Source organism: Anneissia japonica, unplaced genomic scaffold (assembly GCF_011630105.1).
Source record: "Anneissia japonica isolate Jap-2015-1 unplaced genomic scaffold, ASM1163010v1 scaffold401_len1656234_cov178, whole genome shotgun sequence".
Lineage (NCBI taxonomy): Eukaryota > Metazoa > Echinodermata > Crinoidea > Comatulida > Comatulidae > Anneissia > Anneissia japonica.
Window position 1 is genome coordinate 1,002,583 of NW_022745982.1, and position 7,288 is coordinate 1,009,870.

The following is a 7,288-nucleotide window of genomic DNA, read 5'->3' on the forward strand; positions in this document are numbered from 1 at the left end:
CAAGAATGGCGTTAGGCTTGGTCTGGCGATGTCCTGTTCTTCATGTTTCAGTATCCGTCTGCAGTCTTGCAGTACTAATCTGGCAGAGCATTTATCATTTGGTTCAGCACCGCCAGTCTGTTACTATACCGTATATATGTACATTTCATACAACTCTAATCGATTACAGTTCGGTTCATCTGCTGCCTACTGTCAGTCCTGTACGTTCCATGCATGTGTGCTGTGTATGTGTGTGTGTTGGCCTGTTTCTACTGACGAGAACGAACCGTTCATAAAAAACTTTTTTTTAACGGTTCTTTGTGGCAGTAGAAACTGGTTGAAGTTTCAAAGAATGATTCTTACTATTGACACAGTGCTGTCTCTCTGATTTTGCTAATACTGAATATGATTGTTGTAATAATTTGGTACTTAATGTTCAGGACATTTTACGTCTACGACACACCGCGACAACATCGTTCACTGGCTCTTTTCAATGTCGTTCATCATTTCTGTTCGTTTGTGATTGTTCTAGCAGCGAAAACAAAATGTTAAAGCAAATATTACTCACACGTGTTTTGTCTTCTAATAAGCACTAAAAATTAATGTTCTCGCATAATGTTTCGAAAAAAAAAGATGCAATTCAAGGTCGGGTTGTCTTTTTACCATGTAACTATTCTCATTCGATCGTAGTTCGTTCATTTAAGTAATGATCATCACAATTGTTGGAAACTGTTTAAGATCGTCAATAAGTCGATAATATTTGAATTGAGTTGTGGTGAGTTTCTTATATCTGCCGCAGTCCCCGCGGGAAGGAGCACAGCTCTTATTGGTTGAATAGCTATATTAATTATGTCATTGGGTTATAATGGGTTTTTTTTTCATCACAAACAATGAAAGTAAAATTACTTTCGTGAAGATTACGTGTCTAGCATAATTTTATTCTTTGCTTTGATTGATAACTTTTTTCAACAAAAATCGTTTGCATTTAAAATCTGATACACGATGTTGATGAATAACGTCCCTGAAACGTGAACATTTGCTTGCTCCGAACTCGACGATCTTGAAGATGGCATTCCTCCCGAGACGGCGATTAAATTTCCCCGATACGATAATTTAACAGACTCAGATAGAAATAACGTTGTGGTATGGGTAAGTTTCAGAATGTTCTATCGAATGACGTAAATGCAAAAATTATTCAACAAAAATTATTCAATTGTGTATTGCTCCCTCGGTAACTCGCATCGATTCACTGCATAAATATTTCATTAACCAAATTGACTACAACTTCATACATTTTTAAATTCTAATTACTCAAATACCGATTATGGACATGGTCATTTAAAAATTATAATAAGTGTAGTATATATTAGACCCTATATATATTTATACAATAAGTTCATGGTACTTTTATTATATTCAAATTTGCTATGCCCATGGTTTAATAAGTTTCAACACACTCAAAAATGTAAATAAGCAATGAGTTGCTTATTTAAAAAAACCTATCAAATAATATACCAACTACCGGTACATTGAAACACGGATCAAACATAATTTAATGAAATACATAACTTCTAGAAAAATCTTTTAGATTGATTACTCTCCAACTTAAGAGTCTGTGCAAAGCATATAGAAACAGTACATACGTACTTTGTGAGTGTTCCCTATTCTCCCTAATCATTCCTTTTTTTGTGTGTTGTTTTGATTTTGTTGGTTTTAATGATTCTGATTGTTATGGTTTTATTTTGGATGCACCATTGATGTGATGTGTGCCGTTGTTAAAAAAGCGTTTTTTCCAATTAAATATTATTATTATTATTATTATTATTATTATTATTATTATTATTATTATTATTATTATTATTATTATTATTATTATTATTATTATTAATATTATTATTATTATTTGTCAATCGAAATATATAAAGATATAGTTTTCCATAAAATTGCTACACGCTATCGCTGGCAGCTGATTGGTCGGTCGAATCGGAAAGCCTTTCCGATCCCGGTGCAGTGCGTGGGTTACTGCTACGTACTACAACGGTTGCACTAAAAACACCGTAGCGACAGTGTCGCGATTGTATGAAAATCAAGCTTTATATCGTTCTTTTCAGCAAAAGTTTGAGAAAAAAAATCGTGGTGTTTCGACGACCCTTAACTCCAACGCTTCTCCTGAGATACTTGTGCGTCAACCACTTGAAATTCTGACGCTTTACAAACTCACTCAAAGGTATTCACAATAAAGCAGGTGCGTGTTAGCGAATGATTAAAGTAGCATAGCGCGTCGGCTGAAACTGACGGTAAACTATGTGTGTGAACCATAGATGTCTTGGTGTCCCTTTATATTTCTTTATATTTCTTCAAGCAGTCTTTCATACAAAAGCATGTTGTAGCGCACTGTCTTTTGAATGAAACGGTAAGCCGTTGGTCTACGTGCATGTTGCACAGTGCTCTCCCGTTGTAAAGAGAAGAGGATTGGAAAAAGTCTCTTGGTGTATGCTTAATGCTAAATTCACAACCAGAGGCGGCGTTGCAGTGCGGCTACCAAAACTGATGGGCTGGGCGAGCCCATTACTTAACTAGGACCAAATAAGTCTCATTGGGATTGAGTAACTCTAATTGGCTAGTGTACATACTTTATCATAAAAGAGAAATCACACTTATATAATGTTGCAGCCTGAGCAGTCTCACTCCAGTAATACATACCTCCACCCTGTACCTGGACCGAATACTATACGCAGACGGGAGATTCCGCTATTTTCTTTTGTTCTTTTGAGGGATAGGTTTCAAGGATTTTTTTTTTATAACCTTTTCATTAAGATCAATATGTACCACTCAGTTAAATTGTATGATGATGAATTCATTAGACAAACAAACAGCGATGCGTATACATTTCCTTCTTCTAATACGGGGAATCCCCCAACCAAGTAATTTTAGGGGAATCATAATATTCAAATGCCTCTACGAATACAAATTCCCATTTGGCAAGTTAAAAGAGTACCGGCAATGAAACAAATATGAGAACTGACGAACCATTAGTAGCATAGTACATTACCAGGTAAAATGTCAAGAAACCTGACGTAATGTGTGAAGTTGCCAATGATGGTATTCATTTATGTTAAATAGGAATTGTGTTATAGTTTTTACAGCAGAGGTTATGGTCGATGAAGCTCGAATATAAAGACCAGCTTTAACACAGTGAGAAGTGGGTCAAATTAAGTAGACCAGTGGTTTTTACATTAAGTGTTACTGTGCTGACGCAAAGTTGACGCATTCGAGATAGTTAGCAATACGTTGCCAAGTGGCGACTTAATTACGTTTTAGGCTATAGGCCTACATGTAAAGATTAATGATGTTTATAATGATGTGGATTGTTTTCTAAAATAAATTTTTTATACTTGAATAAGTTAAATTAGGATCTGTATGATTACCTTGCGCTAATGCGAGTTGGATTCGTCGGACGACGCAGTGTGTTTCCGACCTGACTACGCGACAGAGCGTTCCGCGACGGCATGTCGCTGAGGCGATCGGAAACCTTACTGGCCTTGTGTTACATTGGATATAAAGCCCAGATCATTTATAAAAATGGTTTTTTAAACTTAATTACCACTATTTACTAACTTATTTTTGGTGTCGGCGTCGTAAAAGAGCGATAAAGTTAAAGACACCGATTCTCAATTTTTCTTCACTGTTCCCTGATATTAACCATTTTCTTTTTTATAATTACTGTAAGTCTAGCATTGACGTGAATTTTAATTACATTGCCTACAGAAATGAAAACATTATCACTAATGAGTTCCCATATAACTTGCTGAAATTAAGATCTTTAAAGTGGTACTGGAGATTTGTTTACCTAATTTTTATCTAATACATCGCTTATTTCTTACACCTTTTAGAAATGATTTAATAAAGCTGACAAAAAAAGTCATATAAATTTAATGGGGAATGGCAGACATAATGATTACATTCAGTGTAGGCTGTAGGTAAAATAACCTTTTTTACCTGTTTGGTTGAACAATATTCTTGAATCGACCGATTCTTTCGTTTTTTCCATGCTTATTTGGCTGTAAAAATATACCAAATAATGAGTTCTTTCCACTCTCACGGGAAAGTGGACAACTGTGGTGAAATATATAATAAACTCAGATGAAAAGACTGGTTGATTTCACCTAATAATGGTTATTTTTAAGAAAACCAGTCCATTTCAGTAATTTCCCTATGCTCCAACACTCTGTAATTTTAGTAATAGTTTAAAGACACACTTTGCAACGCTCTTTCTTCTGTAGTGAGGTAGGAATTTTCTCAACAATTTAATCACAGTAAATGGCGCGGTAATTTGGAGCTTGAAAAAAAAAGGAACTTATGCCAGGCTAAAAATAATGAAACATAATTAATCTTATTGACGTACAAATATTTTTTCCAGATTAATCTTAGACGTTGACGATCTAACCTTGTAATTTTTAGTGTGGTAGGTAGTTAATTTCATTTTATAGATCCAATAGCAACATTTATTTAGCTTGGGAAATTTACGAGAATGGATATGATGGATTGAAATTGTAATGATTGTCTAGTAAGATAATTTAAGTTTTTTTTCCGCAATCAGCAGTAAGTCTCACTTTCCAATCCTATAAGTATTTCCCTGTTTGGGAAATGACGGTTGAAGTAACTCAATCGAAACTTCGAGACCTTCCCAACAAAAACAAGTTCTTTTCAGAACTTTGTACGTTGTGTACCTCAAGCATTTAATATATTAGGGAGATAGGCATATTTGGTGATTCGTGTAGAATGCCCATGTTATGGAATTTGTTATGGAATCAGTAGGCCTACGAAGAACATAAAGCAACAAATACTGAAGTCAAATACATTGAATAGATCATGATTATTAGATAGATTAGAAGTGTAGTAGTCACGCCATTCATCTTGGAAATCTTGTCGAATTTTTGAATAAGAATCAAAATGTTTAGGCCTATATTAAATCCTGTCGACTTTTTCCCGCGCGGGAATCATGTAACTAATATAAGTCATTACTAGTAAACCTGGAACCGAGTTATATCTGTACTCTGTGAGATTGATATAGAGAATATGATTCTTCCCTAATTTGGTCGTAATTATAGTACTACACATTTTATTGGAAATGTTAACTCCTGAACTTTCTTTAGCCCCCACTGTCGGCAAAATTTGTTTAAAGCAACATTGCATAGAAATTGCTAATGTCAAGGAACATATTTTTTATGATTTAAATTGGTTATATCTGAAAGTTTTTATAGAATTTGTTTGGCACAGTTCATTTAATTTTCCAATGTCATTAAATTCACCTTTAATATTAAAAAATTACCATAATGGCTTCACAATTTTACATAAAAATGAAGGAATTATTATAGATCAATATGTAGATTTTTAAAATTATATAATTGACACTAATTTGTGCGTCATAACAACCAAAATGACTCAACGAATTTTGAGTTTATTGGAAATTTAACAGTTTTGTGTGGTAACAATGACGATTAATAAAAAGCTTCTCTTAGCTGATAGCCCTGTATAATTTATATCTTAATTTCTGCTATTTATATTTTTACCTTTTCTAGATATGTTCGTATTTATCTACATTTTTTTAATATCAATGCTTTTCATTATTATACTGCATAAATATCTTACCGTCTATTCTATAGTATATATTTACCCTGGCGTTCTTACCCCATTGGAACTATATTAACGTTTGTTGAATTTACGAGTCACCCGTGCATCCATTCTTTATTTAACAGCCAATTCACTGTTTTGATCTCTTTTTTAATATATTGTATATAAGTGTTACCGTATTGTTAATGTTTAAATGGATGCTAATAAAATAAGGTAAAGTAAATCAACAACAACGTAAAAATGGAGAAAAAGTATTATAGGCCAAAAGCAAACATGATCATGCAAAACATGAAATAATTGTCAACAATTTACTATCCCGCCCAAAGTTGAGTTCGATTGTTATAGTGCATACGTACATACATGCTACAGACAAAGTAAATTTGCATTCTGTTTTTAATAGTAATGAGTAGTACGTTGCACAAGATGCTTATAATATGATATCAATATGAGAACCGAGAAACATTGCAAAGCAATAACAGCGCTAAAATCACGCCAAACCGTTGCCTTTAAATGTTTTTTACCATTAACGCATCCATCTTGATAACACACAGAGACCAGTTTAAAGTGATTTATCACAAACATAATCAAATGTTACAGCAAAATTGTATACCATAATTCACTCTATTTTCACCCTAGTTTTGATAGTTTGCTCTCTTTATTAGGCTAATTTGGCCTATTATCTATTATTATTGTTTATTGTTTGCCGAGAGGTTTTAAAGGCCGATCTTCATTGGACGCGCGTTAACAGGAGGTATCAATGCGTCATAGAATCATTAAACTAAACAGTGACAAAAATATAAGAGGCCTTTTTTTTAACGCAGCCTCGTACCATTAACACATCCAGTGAAAATCTTCCTTTTATATAGAGGTACAAAAATGCATTGGGACGGTCAATGTAGGGATAGAAAGAAAGAATATTGCAGCTACAAAGGTAACTTATAGACAATGAGGGCGCTATTTGATGTATACATTAATTTTTGTTATTCCATGAGTGACCACATAATGAAAATGAACATAATCAAGAGCTAAATACACTTCAAAATAACTGTGCAAATGTTAAGGTATCCAGATTATAAAATTTGCCTATATATGGTCTTTATGTGATGTCATCATTACCATATTTATGCATGTCACGTGCCTAAATATGGTAATGATGACATTACCATATTTAGGCATGTCACATGCCTAAATAATGGTACCTAATGATGACATATTTACCATATTTAGGCATGTCACATGCCTAAATATGGTAATGTCATCATTAGGCCTACCATATTTAGACATGTCACATGCTTTTGTCAAATAAAATTTGATAGTCTGGACATGACTTTAAGCTGTGACATGTGACATGCCCATATTTGGGTGTAATATGACATCATCGTGCCTGTATATGGGCACATCACACATTTGTAACATAACGTTTGATAGTGTGGACCAGAGCAATACATAATATCTCAATACGTTAATGAATTGACCAACTTTAACAGGTAGTGCATAAGCCCTAGCTTGGCTAATTGAGGGAATGTTGTTAATCGTGCTCTCCCATAAGACTTAGCTGGGAAGTTGACATTTTGCTCGGTATTCAAGGAGCAAGTAGGAATGTGTGAATTTCAATTCCACAACACATCTCGCAGGTTAATTGATTATACAAGTCGTGGCTCAGAAAACAAAAAAG